General features: G+C 43.7%; 1 long non-coding RNA gene across 5 annotated transcripts in view; it reads left to right on the top strand.

Annotated features, from left to right (window-relative positions):
- The window catches only part of LOC307181408, a 1,608,936-nt gene that overhangs the window by 1,321,139 nt on the left and 264,315 nt on the right, over positions 1 to 23,482 (top strand). For 4 of the 5 annotated variants that reach the window (XR_013826692.1, XR_013826693.1, XR_013826694.1 and 1 more), the window contains exon 5: positions 19,880 to 19,957. The exons of the other annotated variant lie outside the window; for it this stretch is intronic. This is a non-coding gene — a long non-coding RNA (uncharacterized lncRNA). The remainder of the gene's footprint in view (positions 1 to 19,879; positions 19,958 to 23,482) is intronic. 5 annotated transcript variants of the gene reach the window in all.

The following is a 23,482-nucleotide window of genomic DNA, read 5'->3' as shown; positions in this document are numbered from 1 at the left end:
TTCAGTATATTTTTGGACGATAGCTGTCATTTATAACTCTGCAGGTTTGTGAATTACAGTGCCCCTGAGCTCCTTTCTTCAACTCGCTTTCTTTTGAGCTGGCCGCAACACCGCAGGATGGCTTCAGGCCCTAATCTGGCTCCGGTACGGTACGTTGAGCCTTTGGTTACTTCCTCTTCCTGGTGGGAAATGAGAGTTAAATTTGCCCGTCCAGACATCTCCAGCTAGCCTCTCATTGGTTCTCGCTATTCCTGTTCATCTTCCTCAGAAATTGCAAACTGGGCCAAACAGGAGGTTAAAGGCGCTGACTCTCCTAGTGGGGAGAGTGTTAGTAAAGCGTCTGGAATGTTGCACCCGAGTACCAGGGGAGGAAAACTGAGACATATTTGAACACGTCTCCCGTTCACATGGTTGATCATACTTGGGTTCCACATGCATGTTTTAGCTGAAGGAAGAATACCTTAAACCTGGAGAGTTGAGACCCGTGTAATGGGTACCATGCAATATGACTTCAAAGGGTCTTCATTTGCTCACCGAACCTCTCCAATCCTATCACTGCTGCGTTTATGCCCCTGTACACATGCTTGATTCTCTTTTGGAGACATAGCAATCCATAGGTTTTACGATACTTACTAGTCAGGTACATTCTTAGGCGTTTAATATGCGGTGTTGAGTCCATTTCGTTGAGCAAGGAGTAGCTCTTGTCTATTCCATATTTGGCTTAAGGAACTTTATCTGTGCTCATTTCAATCTCTGGTTTTATGCAGCACCCCACCTCACCTTTACCCTTAAGCAAGCATAAGTTGGTTTTCTAAATTTGAGACCCTGTTCTGTTCTGTAATTCAGTTCCTGTGTAGCCAAGTTTACATTCCGTGTATTACTGATATCTTATGATGTTTCTTTTTCTGTGTGACTTATTTCAGTTAGAATCATCATACCTGAATCCACTCATTGTTCTGCTAAGGGCCTGATGACACAGATTTCATTGCTGAGTGATATTGCTTTGTAAGTAAATACCACAACTTCTTTATCCATTTTTCACTTTCTGCGATGTTGAACTTGTACTGTAAACGAGGTTCTTGTAAACAGAGCCGTTCCAAACTTTGGGGTGGCTGTGTCTTTTTGATTTTAATTTCCCTAAGCTATAGGACCATAAGTGGAAGTGCCCTAGGTTCTGTTGCTTTGTTTTTTTGATGTTTCAGGAAACACCATACACTTCTCCCGAGTGGTTGTTGGCATTTTACATCCCGCCCATCAGCATAACAAGGCTCCCAGTTCTCCATGGCCTGTCCTGCCTTTCTGGATTTTACACTTTTTTCAGATGGCCCTTTTGACCGGGGGGAAGTGAGACTTCATTGTAGTGCAGATTTCCTTTGCAAGCTTGCTTGGTTGGCCAAAAAGGGCGTATGCGTTTTTTCCTGAATATATTCAGGAAAAAACGCATACGCCCTTTTTGGCCAAGTGCATCATTGTGGACGTTCTGCCTCTTTTCCTATGCTTTCAATGCAATTCCAGTCTACCTCCTGAAATCGGTTTCCTGCAATTCTGCCCCGCTTTCAAGTCCTCTTGGCAGCCTTACTTCAGTCTATTTTTGGACGATAGCTGTCATTTATAACTCTGCAGGTTTGTGAATTACAGTGCCCCTGAGCTCCTTTCTTCAACTCGCTTTCTTGTGACCTGGCCGCAACACCGCAGGATGGCTTCAGGCCCTAATCTGGTTCCGGCCCGGCATGCTGAGCCTTTGGTTAATTCCTCTTCTTGGTGGGAAATGAGAGTTAAATTTGCCCGTCCAGACACCTCCAGCTAGCCTCTCATTGGTTCTCGTTATTCCTGTTCATCTTCCGCAGAAATTGCAAACTGGGCCAAACAGGAGGTTAAAGGGACTGACTCTCCAAGTGGGGAGAGTGTTAGTAAAGCGTCTGGAATGTTGCACCCGAGTACCAGGGGAGGAAAACTGAGACATATTTGAACACGTCTCCCGATCACATGGTTAATCATACTCTAGGTTCCACATGCATGTTATAGCTGAAGGAAGAATACGTTAAACCTGGGTAGTTGAAACCTGTGGAATGGGTACCATGCAATATGACTTCAAAGGGTCTTCATTTGCTCACCGAACCTCTCCAATCCTATCACTGCTGCGTTTATGCCCCTGTACACATGCTTGATTCTCTTTCGGAGACATAGCAATCCATAGGTTTTAAGATACTTAGTAGTCAGGTACATTCTTAGGCGTTTAATATGCGGTGTTGAGTCCATTTCGTTGAGCAAGGAGTAGCTCTTGTCTATTCCATATTTGGCTTAAGGAACTTTATCTGTGCTCATTTCAATCTCTGGTTTTATGCAGCACCCCAACTCACCTTTACCCTTAAGCAAGCATAAGTTGGTTTTCTAAATTTGAGACCCTGTTCTGTTCTGTAATTCAGTTCCTGTGTAGCCAAGTTTACATTCCGTGTATTACTGATATCTTATGATGTTTTTTTTCTGTGTGACTTATTTCAGTTAGAATCATCATACCTGAATCCACTCATTGTGCTGCTAAGGGCCTGATGACACAGATTTCATTGCTGAGTGATATTGCTTTGTAAGTAAATACCACAACTTCTTTATCCATTTTTCACTTTCTGCGATGTTGAACTTGTACTGTAAACGAGGTTCTTGTAAACAGAGCCGTTCCAAACTTTGGGGTGGCTGTGTCTTTTTGATTTTAATTTCCCTAAGCTATAGGACCATAAGTGGAAGTGCCCTAGGTTCTGTTGCTTTGTTTTTTAGATGTTTCAGGAAACACCATACACTTCTCCCGAGTGTCTGTTGGCAATTTACATCCCGCCCATCAGCATAACAAGGCTCCCATTTCTCCATGGCCTGTCCTGCCTTTCTGGATTTTACACTTTTTTCAGATGGCCCTTTTGACCGGGGGGAAGTGAGACTTCATTGTAGTGCAGATTTCCTTTGCAAGCTTGCTTGGTTGGCCAAAAAGTGCGTATGCGTTTTTTCCTGAATATATTCAGGAAAAAACGCATACGCCCTTTTTGGCCAAGTGCATCATTGTGGACGTTCTGCCTCTTTTCCTATGCTTTCAATGCAATTCCAGTCTACCTCCTGAAATCGGTTTCCTGCAATTCTGCCCCGCTTTCAAGTCCTCTTGGCAGCCTTACTTCAGTCTATTTTTGGACGATAGCTCTCATTTATAACTCTGCAGGTTTGTGAATTACAGTGCCCCTGAGCTCCTTTCTTCAACTCGCTTTCTTGTGACCTGGGCGCAACACCGCAGGATGGCTTCAGGCCCTAATCTGGTTCCGGCACGGCACGCTGAGCCTTTGGTTATTTCCTCTTCCTGGTGGGAAATGAGAGTTAAATTTGCCCGTTCAGACACCTCCAGCTAGTCTCTCATTGGTTCTCGCTATTCCTGTTCATCTTCCGCAGAAATTGCAAACTGGGCCAAACAGGAGGTTAAAGCCGCTGACTCTCCAAGTGGGGAGAGTGTTAGTAAAGCGTCTGGAATGTTGCACCCGAGTACCAGGGGAGGAAAACTGAGACATATTTGAACACGTCTCCCGTTCACATGGTTGATCATACTTGGGTTCCACATGCATGTTTTAGCTGAAGGAAGAATACCTTAAACCTGGGGAGTTAAGACCTGTGTAATGGGTACCATGCAATATGACTTCAAAGGGTCTACATTTGCTCACCGAACCTCTCCAATCCTATCACTGCTGCGTTTATGCCCCTGTACACATGCTTGATTCTCTTTCGGAGACATAGCAATCCATAGGTTTTAAGATACTTACTAGTCAGGTACATTCTTAGGCGTTTAATATGCGGTGTTGAGTCCATTTCGTTGAGCAAGGAGTAGCTCTTGTCTATTCCATATTTGGCTTAAGGAACTTTATCTGTGCTCATTTCAATCTCTGGTTTTATGCAGCACCCCAACTCACCTTTACCCTTAAGCAAGCATAAGTTGGTTTTCTAAATTTGAGACCCTGTTCTGTTCTGTAATTCAGTTCCTGTGTAGCCAAGTTTCCATTCCGTGTATTACTGATATCTTATGATGTTTCTTTTTCTGTGTGACTTATTTCAGTTAGAATCATCATACCTGAATCCACTCATTGTGCTGCTAAGGGCCTGATGACATAGATTTCATTGCTGAGTGATATTGCTTTGTAAGTGAATACCACAACTTCTTTATCCATTTTTCACTTTCTGCGATGTTGAACTTGTAGTGTAAACGAGGTTCTTGTAAACAGAGCCGTCCCAAACTTTGGGGTGGCTGTGTCTTTTTGATTTTAATTTCCCTAAGCTATAGAACCATAAGTGGAAGTGCCCTAGGCTCTGTTGCTTTGTTTTTTAGATGTTTCAGGAAACACCATACACTTCTCCCAAGTGTCTGTTGGCAATTTACATCCCGCCCATCAGCATAACAAGGCTCCCAGTTCTCCATGGCCTGTCCTGCCTTTCTGGATTTTACACTTTTTTCAGATGGCCCTTTTGACCGGGGGGAAGTGAGACTTCATTGTAGTGCAGATTTCCTTTGCAAGCTTGCTTGGTTGGCCAAAAAGGGCGTATGCGTTTTTTCCTGAATATATTCAGGAAAAAACGCATACGCCCTTTTTGGCCAAGTGCATCATTGTGGACGTTCTGCCTCTTTTCCTATGCTTTCAATGCAATTCCAGTCTACCTCCTGAAATCGGTTTCCTGCAATTCTGCCCCGCTTTCAAGTCCTCTTGGCAGCCTTACTTCAGTCTATTTTTGGACGATAGCTGTCATTTATAACTCTGCAGGTTTGTGAATTACAGTGCCCCTGAGCTCCTTTCTTCAACTCGCTTTCTTGTGAGCTGGCCGCAACACCGCAGGATGGCTTCAGGCCCTAATCTGGTTCCGGCACGGCACGCTGAGCCTTTGGTTAATTCCTCTTCCTGGTGGGAAATGAGAGTTAAATTTGCCCGTCCAGACACCTCCAGCTAGTCTCTCATTGGTTCTCGCTATTCCTGTTCATCTTCCGCAGAAATTGCAAACTGGGCCAAACAGGAGGTTAAAGGGACTGACTCTCCAAGTCGGGAGAGTGTTAGTAAAGCGTCTGGAATGTTGCACCCGAGTACCAGGGTACGAAAACTGAGACATATTTGAACACATCTCCCGATCACATGGTTGATCATACTCTAGGTTCCACATGCATGTTTTAGCTGAAGGAAGAATACCTAAAACCTGGGTAGTTGAAACCCGTGGAATGGGTACCATGCAATATGACTTCAAAGGGTCTTCATTTGCTCACCGAACCTCTCCAATCCTATCACTGCTGCGTTTATGCCCCTGTACACATGCTTGATTCTCTTTCGGAGACATAGCAATCCATAGGTTTTAAGATACTTACTAGTCAGGTACATTCTTAGGCGTTTAATATGCGGTGTTGAGTCCGTTTCGTTGAGCAAGGAGTAGCTCTTGTCTATTCCATATTTGGCTTAAGGAACTTTATCTGTGCTCATTTCAATCTCTGGTTTTATGCAGCACCCCAACTCACCTTTCCCCTTAAGCAAGCATAAGTTAGTTTTCTAAATTTGAGACCCTGTTCTGTTTTGGAATGCAGTTCCTGTGTAGCCAAGTTTACATTCCGTGTATTAGTGATATCTTATGATGTTTCTTTTTCTGTGTGACTGATTTCAGTTAGAATCATCATACCTGAATCCACTCATTGTGCTGCTAAGGGCCTGATGACACAGATTTCATTGCTGAGTGATATTGCTTTGTAAGTAAATACCACAACTTCTTTATCCATTTTTCACTTTCTGCGATGTTGAACTTGTACTGTAAACGAGGTTCTTGTAAACAGAGCCGTTCCAAACTTTGGGGTGGCTGTGTCTTTTTCATTTTAATTTCCCTAAGCTATAGGACCATAAGTGGAAGTGCCCTAGGTTCTGTTGCTTTGTTTGTTAGTTGTTTCAGGAAACACCATATACTTCTCCCAAGTGGTTCTTGGCAATTTACATCCCGCCCATCAGCATAACAAGGCTCCCAGTTCTCCATGGCCTGTCCTGCGTTTCTGGATTTTACACTTTTTTCAGATGGCCCTTTTGACCGGGGGGAAGTGAGACTTCATTGTAGTGCAGATTTCCTTTGCAAGCTTGCTTGGTTGGCCAAAAAGGGCGTATGCGTTTTTTCCTGAATATATTCAGGAAAAAACGCATACGCCCTTTTTGGCCAAGTGCATCATTGTGGACGTTCTGCCTCTTTTCCTATGCTTTCAATGCAATTCCAGTCTACCTCCTGAAATCGGTTTCCTGCAATTCTGCCCCGCTTTCAAGTCCTCTTGGCAGCCTTACTTCAGTCTATTTTTGGATGATAGCTGTCATTTATAACTCTGCAGGTTTGTGAATTACAGTGCCCCTGAGCTCCTTTCTTCAACTCGCTTTCTTGTGACCTGGCCGCAACACCGCAGGATGGCTTCAGGCCCTAATCTGGTTCCGGTACGGCACGCTGAGCCTTTGGTTATTTCCTCTTCCTGGTGGGAAATGAGAGTTAAATTTGCCCGTCCAGACACCTCCAGCTAGCCTCTCATTGGTTCTCGCTATTCCTGTTCATCTTCCGCAGAAATTGCAAACTGGGCCAAACAGGAGGTTAAAGGGACTGACTCTCCAAGTCGGGAGAGTGTTAGTAAAGCGTCTGGAATGTTGAACCCGAGTACCAGGGTACGAAAACTGAGACATATTTGAACACGTCTCCCGATCACATGGTTGATCATACTCTAGGTTCCACATGCATGTTTTAGCTGAAGGAAGAATACCTTAAACCTGGGTATTTGAAACCCGTGGAATGGGTACCATGCAATATGACTTCAAAGGGTATTCATTTGCTCACCGAACCTCTCCAATCCTATCACTGCTGCGTTTATGCCCCTGTACACACGCTTGATTCTCTTTTGGAGACATAGCAATCCATAGGTTTTAAGATACTTACTAGTCAGGTACATTCTTAGGCGTTTAATATGCGGTGTTGAGTCCATTTCGTTGAGCAAGGAGTAGCTCTTGTCTATTACATATTTGGCTTAAGGAACTTTATCTGTGCTCATTTCAATCTCTGGTTTTATGCAGCACCCCAACTCACCTTTACCCTTAAGCAAGCATAAGTTGGTTTTCTAAATTTGAGACCCTGTTCTGTTCTGTAATTCAGTTCCTGTGTAGCCAAGTTTACATTCCGTGTATTACTGATATCTTATGATGTTTCTTCTTCTGTGTGACTTATTTCAGTTAGAATCATCATACCTGAATCCACTCATTGTGCTGCTAAGGGCCTGATGACACAGATTTCATTGCTGAGTGATATTGCTTTGTAAGTAAATACCACAACTTCTTTATCCATTTTTCACTTTCTGCGATGTTGAACTTGTACTGTAAACGAGGTTCTTGTAAACAGAGCCATTCCAAACTTTGGGGTGGCTGTGTCGTTTTGATTTTAATTTCCCTAAGCTATAGGACCATAAGTGGAAGTGCCCTAGGCTCTGCTGCTTTGTTTTTTAAATGTTTCAAAAACACCATACACTTCTCCTGAATGTCTGTTGGCAATTTACATCCCGCCCATCAGCATAACAAGGCTCCCAGTTCTCCATGGCCTGTCCTGCCTTTCTGGATTTTACACTTTTTTCAGATGGCCCTTTTGACCAGAGGGAAGTGAGACTTCATTGTAGTGCAGATTTCCTTTGCAAGTTTGCTTGGTTGGCCAAAAAGTGCGTATGAGTTTCTTCCTGAATATATTCAGGAAAAAACGCATACGCCCTTTTTGGCCAAGTGCATCATTGTGGACGTTCTGCCTCTTTTCCTATGCTTTCAATGCAATTCCAGTCTACCTCCTGAAATCGGTTTCCTGCAATTCTGCCCCGCTTTCAAGTCCTCTTGGCAGCCTTACTTCAGTATATTTTTGGACGATAGCTGTCATTTATAACTCTGCAGGTTTGTGAATTACAGTGCCCCTGAGCTCCTTTCTTCAACTCGCTTTCTTGTGACCTGGCCGCAACACCGCAGGATGTCTTCAGGCCCTAATCTGGTTCCGGCACGGCACGCTGAGCCTTTGGTTAATTCCTCTTCCTGGTGGGAAATGAGAGTTAAATTTGCCCATCCAGACACCTCCAGCTAGTCTCTCATTGGTTCTCGCTATTCCTGTTCATCTTCCACAGAAATTGCAAACTGGGCCAAACAGGAGGTTAAAGGGACTGACTCTCCAAGTCGGGAGAGTGTTAGTAAAGCGTCTGGAATGTTGCACCCGAGTACCAGGGTATGAAAACTGAGACATATTTGAACACGTCTCCCGTTCACATGGTTGATCATACTTGGGTTCCACATGCATGTTTTAGCTGAAGGAAGAATACCTTAAACCTGGAGAGTTAAGACCCGTGTAATGGGTACCATGAAATATGACTTCAAAGGGTCTTCATTTGCTCACCGAACCTCTCCAATCCTATCACTGCTGCGTTTATGTCCCTGTACACATGCTTGATTCTCTTTCAGAGACATAGCAATCCATAGGTCGTAAGATACTTACTAGTCAGGTACATTCTTAGGCGTTTAATATGCGGTGTTGAGTCCATTTCGTTGAGCAAGGAGTAGCTCTTGTCTATTACATATTTGGCTTAAGGAACTTTATCTGTGCTCATTTCAATCTCTGGTTTTATGCAGCACCCCAACTCACCTTTCCCCTTAAGCAAGCATAAGTTGGTTTTCTAAATTTGAGACCCTGTTCTGTTTTGGAATGCAGTTCCTGTGTAGCCAAGTTTACATTCCGTGTATTAGTGATATCTTATGATGTTTCTTTTTCTGTGTGACTTATTTCAGTTAGAATCATCATACCTGAATCCACTCATTGTGCTGCTAAGGGCCTGATGACACAGATTTCATTGCTGAGTGATATTGCTTTGTAAGTAAATACCACAACTTCTTTATCCATTTTTCACTTTCTGCGATGTTGAACTTGTACTGTAAACGAGGTTCTTGTAAACAGAGCCGTTCCAAACTTTGGGGTGGCTGTGTCTTTTTCATTTTAATTTCCCTAAGCTATAGGACCATAAGTGGAAGTGCCCTAGGTTCTGTTGCTTTGTTTGTTAGTTGTTTCAGGAAACACCATACACTTCTCCCAAGTGGTTCTTGGCAATTTACATCCCGCCCATCAGCATAACAAGGCTCCCAGTTCTCCATGGCCTGTCCTGCCTTTCTGGATTTTACACTTTTTTCAGATGGCCCTTTTGACCGGGGGGAAGTGAGACTTCATTGTAGTGCAGATTTCATTTGCAAGCTTGCTTGGTTGGCCAAAAAGGGCGTATGCGTTTTTTCCTGAATATATTCAGGAAAAAACGCATACGCCCTTTTTGGCCAAGTGCATCATTGTGGACGTTCTGCCTCTTTTCCTATGCTTTCAATGCAATTCCAGTCTACCTCCTGAAATCGGTTTCCTGCAATTCTGCCCCGCTTTCAAGTCCTCTTGGCAGCCTTACTTCAGTATATTTTTGGACGATAGCTGTCATTTATAACTCTGCAGGTTTGTGAATTACAGTGCCCCTGAGCTCCTTTCTTCAACTCGCTTTCTTGTGACCTGGCCGCAACACCGCAGGATGTCTTCAGGCCCTAATCTGGTTCTGGCACGGCACGCTGAGCCTTTGGTTAATTCCTCTTCCTGGTGGGAAATGAGAGTTAAATTTGCCCATCCAGACACCTCCAGCTAGTCTCTCATTGGTTCTCGCTATTCCTGTTCATCTTCCACAGAAATTGCAAACTGGGCCAAACAGGAGGTTAAAGGGACTGACTCTCCAAGTCGGGAGAGTGTTAGTAAAGCGTCTGGAATGTTGCACCCGAGTACCAGGGTATGAAAACTGAGACATATTTGAACACGTCTCCCGTTCACATGGTTGATCATACTTGGGTTCCACATGCATGTTTTAGCTGAAGGAAGAATACCTTAAACCTGGAGAGTTAAGACCCGTGTAATGGGTACCATGCAATATGACTTCAAAGGGTCTTCATTTGCTCACCGAACCTCTCCAATCCTATCACTGCTGCGTTTATGTCCCTGTACACATGCTTGATTCTCTTTCAGAGACATAGCAATCCATAGGTCGTAAGATACTTACTAGTCAGGTACATTCTTAGGCGTTTAATATGCGGTGTTGAGTCCGTTTCGTTGAGCAAGGAGTAGCTCTTGTCTATTCCATATTTGGCTTAAGGAACTTTATCTGTGCTCATTTCAATCTCTGGTTTTATGCAGCACCCCAACTCACCTTTCCCCTTAAGCAAGCATAAGTTGGTTTTCTAAATTTGAGACCCTGTTCTGTTTTGGAATGCAGTTCCTGTGTAGCCAAGTTTACATTCCGTGTATTAGTGATATCTTATGATGTTTCTTTTTCTGTGTGACTTATTTCAGTTAGAATCATCATACCTGAATCCACTCATTGTGCTGCTAAGGGCCTGATGACACAGATTTCATTGCTGAGTGATATTGCTTTGTAAGTAAATACCACAACTTCTTTATCCATTTTTCACTTTCTGCGATGTTGAACTTGTACTGTAAACGAGGTTCTTGTAAACAGAGCCGTTCCAAACTTTGGGGTGGCTGTGTCTTTTTCATTTTAATTTCCCTAAGCTATAGGACCATAAGTGGAAGTGCCCTAGGTTCTGTTGCTTTGTTTGTTAGTTGTTTCAGGAAACACCATACACTTCTCCCAAGTGGTTCTTGGCAGTTTACATCCCGCCCATCAGCATAACAAGGCTCCCAGTTCTCCATGGCCTGTCCTGCCTTTCTGGATTTTACACTTTTTTCAGATGGCCCTTTTGACCGGGGGGAAGTGAGACTTCATTGTAGTGCAGATTTCATTTGCAAGCTTGCTTGGTTGGCCAAAAAGGGCGTATGCGTTTTTTCCTGAATATATTCAGGAAAAAACGCATACGCCCTTTTTGGCCAAGTGCATCATTGTGGACGTTCTGCCTCTTTTCCTATGCTTTCAATGCAATTCAAGTCTACCTCCTGAAATCGGTTTCCTGCAATTCTGCCCCGCTTTCAAGTCCTCTTGGCAGCCTTACTTCAGTCTATTTTTGGACGATAGCTGTCATTTATAACTCTGCAGGTTTGTGAATTACAGTGCCCCTGAGCTCCTTTCTTCAACTCGCTTTCTTTTGAGCTGGCCGCAACACCGCAGGATGGCTTCAGGCCCTAATCTGGTTCCGGCCCGGCATGCTGAGCCTTTGGTTAATTCCTCTTCCTGGTGGGAAATGAGAGTTGAATTTGCCCGTCCAGACACCTCCAGCTAGCCTCTCATTGGTTCTCGCTATTCCTGTTCATCTTCCGCAGAAATTGCAAACTGGGCCAAACAGGAGGTTAAAGGGACTGACTCTCCAAGTCGGGAGAGTGTTAGTAAAGCGTCTGGAATGTTGCACACGAGTACCAGGGGAGGAAAACTGAGACATATTTGAACACGTCTCCCGTTCACATGGTTGATCATACTCTGGGTTCCACATGCATGTTTTAGCTGAAGGAAGAATACCTTAAACCTGGAGAGTTAAGACCCGTGTAATGGGTACCATGCAATATGACTTCAAAGGGTCTTCATTTGCTCACCGAACCTCTCCAATCCTATCACTGCTGCGTTTATGCCCCTGTACACACGCTTGATTCTCTTTTGGAGACATAGCAATCCATAGGTTTTAAGATACTTACTAGTCAGGTACATTCTTAGGCGTTTAATATGGGGTTTTGAGTCCATTTCGTTGAGCAAGGAGTAGCTCTTGTCTATTCCATATTTGGCTTAAGGAACTTTATCTGTGCTCATTTCAATCTCTGGTTTTATGCAGCACCCCAACTCACCTTTCCCTTAAGCAAGCATAAGTTGGTTTTCTAAATTTGAGACCCTGTTCTGTTTTGGAATGCAGTTCCTGTGTAGCCAAGTTTACATTCCGTGTATTAGTGATATCTTATGATGTTTCTTTTTCTGTGTGACTTATTTCAGTTAGAATCATCATACCTGAATCCACTCATTGTGCTGCTAAGGGCCTGATGACATAGATTTCATTGCTGAGTGATACTGCATTGTACGTAAGTACCACAAGTTCTTTATCCATTTTTCACTTTCTGCGATGTTGAACTTGTACGGTAAACGAGGTTCTTGTAAACAGAGCCGTTCCAAATTTTGGGGTGGCTGTGTCTTTTTGATTTAAATTTCCCTAAGCTATAGGACCATAAGTGGAAGTGCCCTAGGTTCTGTTGCTTTGTTTTTTAGATGTTTCAGGAAACACCATACACTTCTCCCGAGTGGTTGTTGGCAATTTACATCCCGCCCATCAGCATAACAAGGCTCCCAGTTCTCCATGGCCTGTCCTGCCTTTCTGGATTTTACACTTTTTTCAGATGGCCCTTTTGACCGGGGGGAAGTGAGACTTCATTGTAGTGCAGATTTCCTTTGCAAGCTTGCTTGGTTGGCCAAAAAGGGCGTATGCGTTTTTTCCTGAATATATTCAGGAAAAAACGCATACGCCCTTTTTGGCCAAGTGCATCATTGTGGACGTTCTGCCTCTTTTCCTATGCTTTCAATGCAATTCCAGTCTACCTCCTGAAATCGGTTTCCTGCAATTCTGCCCCGCTTTCAAGTCCTCTTGGCAGCCTTACTTCAGTCTATTTTTGGACGATAGCTGTCATTTATAACTCTGCAGGTTTGTGAATTACAGTGCCCCTGAGCTCCTTTCTTCAACTCGCTTTCTTGTGAGCTGGCCGCAACACCGCAGGATAGCTTCAGGCCCTAATCTGGTTCCGGCAAGGCACGCTGAGCCTCTGGTTATTTCCTCTTCCTGGTGGGAAATGAGAGTTAAATTTGCCCGTCCAGACACCTCCAGCTAGCCTCTCATTGGTTCTCGCTATTCCTGTTCATCTTCCGCAGAAATTGCAAACTGGGCCAAACAGGAGGTTAAAGGCGCTGACTCTCCAAGTGGGGAGAGTGTTATTAAAGCGTCTGGAATGTTGCACCCGAGTACCAGGGGAGGAAAACTGAGACATATTTGAACACGTCTCCCGATCTCATGGTTGATCATACTCTGGGTTCCACATGCATGTTTTAGCTGAAGGAAGAATACCTAAAACCTGGGTAGTTGAAACCCGTGGAATGGGTACCATGCAATATGACTTCAAAGGGTCTTCATTTGCTCACCGAACCTCTCCAATCCTATCACTGCTGCGTTTATGCCCCTGTACACATGCTTGATTCTCTTTCGGAGACATAGCAATCTATAGGTTTTAAGATACTTACTAGTCAGGTACATTCTTAGGCGTTTAATATGCGGTGTTGAGTCCATTTCGTTGAGCAAGGAGTAGCTCTTGTCTATTCCATATTTGGCTTAAGGAACTTTATCTGTGCTCATTTCAATCTCTGGTTTTATGCAGCACCCCAACTCACCTTTCCCCTTAAGCAAGCATAAGTTGGTTTTCTAAATTTGAGACCCTGTTCTGTTCTGTAATTCAGTTCCTGTGTAGCCAAGTTTACATTCCGTGTATTACTGATATCTTATGATGTTTCTTTTCCTGTGTGACTTATTTCAGTTAGAATCATCATACCTGAATCCACTCATTGTGCTGCTAAGTGCCTGATGACACAGATTTCATTGCTGAGTGATATTGCTTTGTAAGTAAATACCACAACTTTTTTATCCAATTTTCACTTTCTGCGATGTTGAACTTGTACTGTAAACGAGGTTCTTGTAAACAGAGCCGTTCGAAACTTTGGGGTGGCTGTGTCTTTTTGATTTTAAATTCCCTAAGCTATAGGACCATAAGTGGAAGTGCCCAAGGCTCTCTTGCTTTGTTTTTTAGATGTTTCAGGAAACACCATAAACTTCTCCCGAGTGTTTGTTGGCAATTTACATCCCGCCCTTCAGCATAACAAGGCTGCCAGTTCTCCATGGCCTGTCCTGCCTTTCTGGATTTTACACTTTTTTCAGATGGCCGTTTTGACCGGGGGGAAGTGAGACTTCATTGTAGTGCAGATTTCCTTTGCAAGCTTGCTTGGTTGGCCAAAAAGGGCGTATGCGTTTTTTCCTGAATATATTCAGGAAAAAACGCATATGCCCTTTTTGGCCAAGTGCATCATTGTGGACGTTCTGCCTCTTTTCCTATGCTTTCAATGAAATTCCAGTCTACCTCCTGAAATCGGTTTCCTGCAATTCTGCCCCGCTTTCAAGTCCTCTTGGCAGCCTTACTTCAGTCTATTTTTGGACGATAGCTGTCATTTATAACTCTGCAGGTTTGTGAATTACAGTGCCCCTGAGCTCCTTTCTTCAACTCGCTTTCTTGTGACCTGGCCGCAACACCGCAGGATGGCTTCAGGCCCTAATCTGGTTCCGGCCCGGCATGCTGAGCCTTTGGTTAATTCCTCTTCCTGGTGGGAAATGAGAGTTAAATTTGCCCGTCCAGACACCTGCAGCTAGCCTCTCATTGGTTCTCGCTATTCCCGTTCATCTTCCGCAGAAATTGCAAACTGGGCCAAACAAGAGGTTAAAGGCGCGGACTCTCCAGGTGGGGAGAGTGTTAGTAAAGCGTCTGGAATGTTGCACCCGAGTACCAGGGGAGGAAAACTGAGACATATTTGAACACGTCTCCCGATCACATGGTTGATCATACTCTGGGTTCCACATGCATGTTTTAGCTGAAGGAAGAATACCTAAAACCTGGGTCGTTGAAACCCGTGGAATGGGTACCATGCAATATGACTTCAAAGGGTCTTCATTTGCTCACCGAACCTCTCCAATCCTATCACTGCTGCGTTTATGCCCCTGTACACATGCTTGATTCTCTTTCGGAGACATAGCAATCTATAGGTTTTAAGATACTTACTAGTCAGGTACATTCTTAGGCGTTTAATATGCGGTGTTGAGTCCATTTCGTTGAGCAAGGAGTAGCTCTTGTCTATTCCATATTTGGCTTAAGGAACTTTATCTGTGCTCATTTCAATCTCTGGTTTTATGCAGCACCCCAACTCACCTTTCCCCTTAAGCAAGCATAAGTTGGTTTTCTAAATTTGAGACCCTGTTCTGTTCTGTAATTCAGTTCCTGTGTAGCCAACTTTACATTCCGTGTATTACTGATATCTTATGATGTTTCTTTTTCTGTGTGACTTATTTCAGTTAGAATCATCGTACCTGAATCCACTCATTATACTGCTACGGGCCTGATGACATAGATTTCATTGTTGAGTGATACTGCATTGTACGTAAGTACCACAAGTTCTTTATCCATTTTTCACTTTCTGTGATATTGAACTTGTACGGTAAACGAGGTTCTTGTAAATGGAGGCGTCCCAAACTTTGGGGTTGCTGTGTCTTTTTGATTTTAATTTCCCTAAGTTATAGGACCATAAGTGGAAGTGCCCTAGGCTCTGTTGCTTTGTTTTTTAGATGTTTCAGGAAACACCATACACTTCTCTTGAGTGTCTGTTGGCAATTTACATCCCGCCCATCAGCATAACAAGGCTCCCAGTTCTCCATGGCCTGTCCTGCCTTTCTGGATTTTATACTTTTTTCAGATGGCCCTTTTGACCGGGGGGAAGTGAGACTTCATTGTAGTGCAGATTTCCTTTGCAAGTTTGCTTGGTTGGCCAAAAAGGGCGTATGCCTTTTTTCCTGAATATATTCAGGAAAAAAGGCATACGCCCTTTTTGGCCAAGTGCATCATTGTGGACATTCTGCCTCTTTTCCTATGCTTTCAATGCAATTCCAGTCTACCTCCTGAAATCGGTTTCCTGCAATTCTGCCCCGCTTTCAAGTCCTCTTGGCAGCCTTACTTCACTATATTTTTGGACGATAGCTGTCATTTATAACTCTGCAGGTTTGTGAATTACAGTGCCCCTGAGCTCCTTTCTTCAACTCGCTTTCTTGTGACCTGGCCGCAACACCGCAGGATGGCTTCAGGCCCTAATCTGGTTCTGGCACGGCACGCTGAGCCTTTGGTTAATTCCTCTTCCTGATGGGAAATGAGAGTTAAATTTGCCCATCCAGACACCTCCAGCTAGTCTCTCATTGGTTCTCGCTATTCCTGTTCATCTTCCACAGAAATTGCAAACTGGGCCAAACTGGAGGTTAAAGGGACTGACTCTCCAAGTCGGGAGAGTGTTAGTAAAGCGTCTGGAATGTTGCACCCGAGTACCAGGGTACGAAAACTGAGACATATTTGAACACGTCTCCCGATCACATGGTTGATCATACTCTGGGTTCCACATGCATGTTTTAGCTGAAGGAAGAATACCTAAAACCTGGGTAGTTGAAACCCGTGGAATGGGTACCATGCAATATGACTTCAAAGGGTCTTCATTTGCTCACCGAACCTCTCCAATCCTATCACTGCTGCGTTTATGCCCCTGTACACATGCTTGATTCTCTTTCGGAGACATAGCAATCCATAGGTTTTAAGATACTTACTAGTCAGGTACATTCTTAGGCGTTTAATATGCGGTGTTGAGTCCATTTCGTTGAGCAAGGAGTAGCTCTTGTCTATTCCATATTTGGCTTAAGGAACTTTATCTGTGCTCATTTCAATCTCTGGTTTTATGCAGCACCCCAACTCACCTTTCCCCTTAAACAAGCATAAGTTGGTTTTCTAAATTTGAGACCTTGTTCTGTTCTGTAATTCAGTTCCTGTGTAGCCAAGTTTACATTCCGTGTATTACTGATATCTTATGATGTTTCTTTTTCTGTGTGACTTATTTCAGTTAGAATCATCATACCTGAATCCACTCATTGTGCTGCTACGGGCCTGATGACACAGATTTCATTGCTGAGTGATATTGCTTTGTAAGTAAATACCACAACTTCTTTATCCATTTTTCACTTTCTGCGATGTTGAACTTGTACTGTAAATGAGGTTCTTGTAAACAGAGCCGTTCCAAACTTTGGGGTGGCTGTGTCTTTTTGATTTTAATTTCCCTAAGCTATAGGACCATAAGTGGAAGTGCCCTAGGTTCTGTTGCTTTGTTTTTTAGATGTTTCAGGAAACACCATACACTTCTCCCGAGTGGTTGTTGGCAATTTACATCCCGCCCATCAGCATAACAAGGCTCCCAGTTCTCCATGGCCTGTCCTGCCTTTCTGGATTTTACACTTTTTTCAGATGGCCCTTTTGACCGGGGGGAAGTGAGACTTCATTGTAGTGCAGATTTCCTTTGCAAGCTTGCTTGGTTGGCCAAAAAGGGCGTATGCGTTTTTTCCTGAATATATTCAGGAAAAAACGCATACGCCCTTTTTGGCCAAGTGCATCATTGTGGACGTTCTGCCTCTTTTCCTATGCTTTCAATGCAATTCCAGTCTACCTCCTGAAATCGGTTTCCTGCAATTCTGCCCCGCTTTCAAGTCCTCTTGGCAGCCTTACTTCAGTCTATTTTTGGACGATAGCTGTCATTTATAACTCTGCAGGTTTGTGAATTACAGTGCCCCTGAGCTCCTTTCTTCAACTCGCTTTCTTGTGAGCTGGCCGCAACACCGCAGGATGGCTTCAGGCCCTAATCTGGTTCCGGCACGGCACGCTGAGCCTTTGGTTATTTCCTCTTCCTGGAGGGAAATGAGAGTTAAATTTGCCCGTCCAGACACCTCCAGCTAGCCTCTCATTGGTTCTCGCTATTCCTGTTCATCTTCCGCAGAAATTGCAAACTGGGCCAAACAGGAGGTTAAAGGCCCTGACTCTCCAAGTGGGGAGAGTGTTATTAAAGCGTCTGGAATGTTGAACCCGAGTTCCAGGGGAGGAAAACTGAGACATATTTGAACACGTCTCCCATTCACATGGTTGATCATACTTGGGTTCCACATGCATGTTTTAGCTGAAGGAAGAATACCTAAAACCTGGGTAGTTGAAACCCGTGGAATGGGTACCATGCAATATGACTTCAAAGGGTCTTCATTTGCTCACCGAACCTCTCCAATCCTATCACTGCTGCATTTATGCCCCTGTACACATGCTTGATTCTCTTTCGGAGACATAGCAATCTATAGGTTTTAAGATACTTACTAGTCAGGTACATTCTTAGGCGTTAAATATGGGGTTTTGAGTCCATTTCGTTGAGCAAGGAGTAGCTCTTGTCTATTCCATATTTGGCTTAAGGAACTTTATCTGTGCTCATTTCAATCTCTGGTTTTATGCAGCACCCCAACTCACCTTTCCCCTTAAGCAAGCATAAGTTGGTTTTCTAAATTTGAGAACCTTTTCTCTTCTGTAATTCAGTTCCTGTGTAGCCAAGTTTACATTCCGTGTATTACTGATATCTTATGATGTTTCTTTTTCTGTGTGACTTATTTCAGTTAGAATCATCATACCTGAATCCACTCATTGTGCTGCTAAGGGCCTGATGACACAGATTTCATTGCTGAGTGATATTGCTTTGTAAGTAAATACCACAACTTCTTTATCCATTTTTCACTTTCTGCGATGTTGAACTTGTACTGTAAACGAGGTTCTTGTAAACAGAGCCGTTCCGAACTTTGAGGTGGCTGTGTCTTTTTGATTTTAATTTCCCTAAGCTATAGGACCATAAGTGGAAGTGGCCTAGGTTCTGTTGCTTTGTTTTTTAGATGTTTCAGGAAACACCATACACTTCTCCCGAGTGGTTGTTGGCAATTTACATCCCGCCCATCAGCATAACAAGGCTCCCAGTTCTCCATGGCCTGTCCTGCCTTTCTGGATTTTACACTTTTTTCAGATGGCCCTTTTGACCGGGGGGAAGTGAGACTTCATTGTAGTGCAGATTTCCTTTGCAAGCTTGCTTGGTTGGCCAAAAAGGGCGTATGCGTTTTTTCCTGAATATATTCAGGAAAAAACGCATACGCCCTTTTTGGCCAAGTGCATCATTGTGGACGTTCTGCCTCTTTTCCTATGCTTTCAATGCAATTCCAGTCTACCTCCTGAAATCGGTTTCCTGCAATTCTGCCCCGCTTTCAAGTCCTCTTGGCAGCCTTACTTCAGTCTATTTTTGGACGATAGCTGTCATTTATAACTCTGCAGGTTTGTGAATTACAGTGCCCCTGAGCTCCTTTCTTCAACTCGCTTTCTTGTGAGCTGGCCGCAACACCGCAGGATGGCTTCAGGCCCTAATCTGGTTCCGGCACGGCACACTGAGCCTTTGGTTATTTCCTCTTCCTGGAGGGAAATGAGAGTTAAATTTGCCCGTCCAGACACCTCCAGCTAGCCTCTCATTGGTTCTCGCTATTCCTGTTCATCTTCCGCAGAAATTGCAAACTGGGCCAAACAGGAGGTTAAAGGCCCTGACTCTCCAAGTGGGGAGAGTGTTATTAAAGCGTCTGGAATGTTGAACCCGAGTTCCAGGGGAGGAAAACTGAGACATATTTGAACACGTCTCCCATTCACATGGTTGATCATACTTGGGTTCCACATGCATGTTTTAGCTGAAGGAAGAATACCTAAAACCTGGGTAGTTGAAACCCGTGGAATGGGTACCATGCAATATGACTTCAAAGGGTCTTCATTTGCTCACCGAACCTCTCCAATCCTATCACTGCTGCGTTTATGCCCCTGTACACATGCTTGATTCTCTTTCGGAGACATAGCAATCTATAGGTTTTAAGATACTTACTAGTCAGGTACATTCTTAGGCGTTAAATATGGGGTTTTGAGTCCATTTCGTTGAGCAAGGAGTAGCTCTTGTCTATTCCATATTTGGCTTAAGGAACTTTATCTGTGCTCATTTCAATCTCTGGTTTTATGCAGCACCCCAACTCACCTTTCCCCTTAAGCAAGCATAAGTTGGTTTTCTAAATTTGAGAACCTTTTCTCTTCTGTAATTCAGTTCCTGTGTAGCCAAGTTTACATTCCGTGTATTACTGATATCTTATGATGTTTCTTTTTCTGTGTGACTTATTTCATTTAGAATCATCATACCTGAATCCACTCATTGTGCTGCTAAGGGCCTGATGACACAGATTTCATTGCTGAGTGATATTGCTTTGTAAGTAAATACCACAACTTCTTTATCCATTTTTCACTTTCTGCGATGTTGAACTTGTACTGTAAACGAGGTTCTTGTAAACAGAGCCGTTCCGAACTTTGAGGTGGCTGTGTCTTTTTGATTTTAATTTCCCTAAGCTATAGGACCATAAGTGGAAGTGCCCTAGGTTCTGTTGCTTTGTTTTTTAGATGTTTCAGGAAACACCATACACTTCTCCCGAGTGGTTGTTGGCAATTTACATCCCGCCCATCAGCATAACAAGGCTCCCAGTTCTCCATGGCCTGTCCTGCCTTTCTGGATTTTACACTTTTTTCAGATGGCCCTTTTGACCGGGGGGAAGTGAGACTTCATTGTAGTGCAGATTTCCTTTGCAAGCTTGCTTGGTTGGCCAAAAAGGGCGTATGCGTTTTTTCCTGAATATATTCAGGAAAAAACGCATACGCCCTTTTTGGCCAAGTGCATCATTGTGGACGTTCTGCCTCTTTTCCTATGCTTTCAATGCAATTCCAGTCTACCTCCTGAAATCGGTTTCCTGCAATTCTGCCCCGCTTTCAAGTCCTCTTGGCAGCCTTACTTCAGTCTATTTTTGGATGATAGCTGTCATTTATAACTCTGCAGGTTTGTGAATTACAGTGCCCCTGAGCTCCTTTCTTCAACTCGCTTTCTTGTGACCTGGCCGCAACACCGCAGGATGGCTTCAGGCCCTAATCTGGTTCCGGCACGGCACACTGAGCCTTTGGTTATTTCCTCTTCCTGGTGGGAAATGAGAGTTAAATTTGCCCGTCCAGACACCTCCAGCTAGCCTCTCATTGGTTCTCGCTCTTCCTGTTCATCTTCCGCAGAAATTGCAAACTGGGCCAAACAGGAGGTTAAAGGCGATGACTCTCCAAGTGGGGAGAGTGTTAGTAAAGCGTGTGGAATGTTGCACCCGAGTTCCAGGGGAGGAAAACTGAGACATATTTGAACACGTCTCCCATTGACATGGTTGATCATACTTGGGTTCCACATGCATGTTTTAGCTGAAGGAAGAATACCTAAAACCTGGGTAGTTGAAACCCGTGGAATGGGTACCATGCAATATGACTTCAAAGGGTCTTCATTTGCTCACCGCACCTCTCCAATCCTATCACTGCTGCGTTTATGCCCCTGTACACATGCTTGATTCTCTTTCGGAGACATAGCAATCCATAGGTTTTAAGATACTTACTAGTCAGGTACATTCCTAGGCGTTTAATATGGAGTGTTCAGTCCATTTCGTTGAGCAAGGAGTAGCTCTTGTCTATTCCATATTTGGCTTAAGGAACTTTATCTGTGCTCATTTCAATCTCTGGCTTTATGCAGCACCCCAACTCACCTTTACCCTTAAGCAAGCATAAATTGGTTTTCTAAATTTGAGACCCTGTTCTGTTCTGTAATTCAGTTCCTGTGTAGCCAAGTTTACATTCCGTGTATTACTGATATCTTATGATGTTTCTGTTTCTGTGTGACTTATTTCAGTTAGAATCATCATACCTGAATCCACTCATTGTGCTGCTAAGGGCCTGATGACACAGATTTCATTGCTGAGTGATATTGCTTTGTAAGTAAATACCACAACTTCTTTATCCATTTTTCAATTTCTGCGATGTTGAACTTGTACTGTAAAAGAGGTTCTTGTAAACAGAGGCGTCCCAAACATTGGGGTGGCTGTGTCTTTTTGATTTTAATTTCCCTAAGCTATAAGACCATAAGTGGCAGTGCCCTAGGCTCTGATGCTTTGTTTTTTAGATGTTTCAGGAAACACCATACACTTCTCCTGAGTGTCTGTTGGTAATTTACATCCCGCCCATCAGCATAACAAGGCTCCCAGTTCTCCATGGCCTGTCCTGCCTTTCTGGATTTTACCCTTTTTTCAGATGGCCCTTTTGACCGGGGGGAAGTGAGACTTCATTGTAGTGCAGATTTCCTTTGCAAGCTTGCTTGGTTGGCCAAAAAGGGCGTATGCGTTTTTTCCTGAATATATTCAGGAAAAAACGCATACGCCCTTTTTGGCCAAGTGCATCATTGTGGACGTTCTGCCTCTTTTCCTATGCTTTCAATGCAATTCCAGTCTACCTCCTGAAATCGGTTTCCTGCAATTCTGCCCCGCTTTCAAGTCCTCTTGGCAGCCTTACTTCAGTCTATTTTTGGACGATAGCTGTCATTTATAACTCTGCAGGTTTGTGAATTACAGTGCCCCTGAGCTCTTTCTTCAACTCGCTTTCTTGTGAGCTGGCCGAAACACCGCCGGATGGCTTCAGGCCCTAATCTGGTTCCGGCACGGCACGCTGAGCCTTTGGTTATTTCCTCTTCCTGGTGGGAAATGAGAGTTAAATTTGCCCGTCCAGACACCTCCAGCTAATCTCTCATTGGTTCTCGCTATTCCTGTTCATCTTCCACAGAAATTGCAAACTGGGCCAAACAGGAGGTTAAAGGCGATTACTCTCCAAGTCGGGGGAGTGTTAGTAAAGCGTCTGGAATGTTGCAGCCGAGTACCAGGGTACGAAAACTGAGACATATTTGAACACGTCTCCCGATCACACGGATGATCATACTCTGGGTTCCACATGCATGTTTTAGCTGAAGGAAGAATACCTAAAACCTGGGTAGTTGAAACCCGTGGAATGGGTACCATGCAATATGACTTCAAAGGGTCTTCATTTGCTCACCGAACCTCTCCAATCCTATCAGTGCTGCGTTTATGCCCCTGTACACATGCTTGATTCTCTTTCGGAGACATAGCAATCCATAGGTTTTAAGATACTTACTAGTCAGGTACATTCTTAGGCGTTTAATATGCGGTGTTGAGTCCATTTCGTTGAGCAAGGAGTAGCTCTTGTCTATTCCATATTTGGCTTAAGGAACTTTATCTGTGCTCATTTCAATCTCTAGTTTTATGCAGCACCCGAACTCACCTTTACCCTTAAGCAAGCATAAGTTGGTTTTCTAAATTTGAGACCCTGTTCTGTTCTGTAATTCAGTTCCTGTGTAGCCAAGTTTACATTCCGTGTATTAGTGATATCTTATGATGTTTCTTTTTATGTGTGACTTATTTCAGTTAGAATCATCATACCTGAATCCACTCATCGTGCTGCTAAGGGCCTGATGACACAGATTTCATTGCTGAGTGATATTGCTTTGTAAGTAAATACCACAACTTCTTTATCCATTTTTCACTTTCTGCGATGTTGAACTTGTACTGTAAATGAGGTTCTTGTATACAGAGCCGTTCCAAACTTTGGGGTGGCTGTGTCTTTTTGATTTTAATTTCCCTAAGCTATAGTACCTTAAGTGGAAGTGCCCTAGGTTCTGTTGCTTTGTTTTTTAGATGTTTCAGGAAACACCATACACTTCTCCAGAGTGGTTGTTGGCAATTTACATCCCGCCCATCAGCATAACAAGGCTCCCAGTTCTCCATGGCCTGTCCTGCCTTTCTGGATTTTACACTTTTTTCAGATGGCCCTTTTGACCGGGGGGAAGTGAGACTTCATTGTAGTGCAGATTTCC

This window comes from Stenella coeruleoalba (assembly GCF_951394435.1).
Source record: "Stenella coeruleoalba genome assembly, contig: scaffold_69, whole genome shotgun sequence".
Lineage (NCBI taxonomy): Eukaryota > Metazoa > Chordata > Mammalia > Artiodactyla > Delphinidae > Stenella > Stenella coeruleoalba.
Note: the sequence above shows the minus strand (reverse complement) of the source record. Positions and strands in the feature narration are given on the sequence as shown.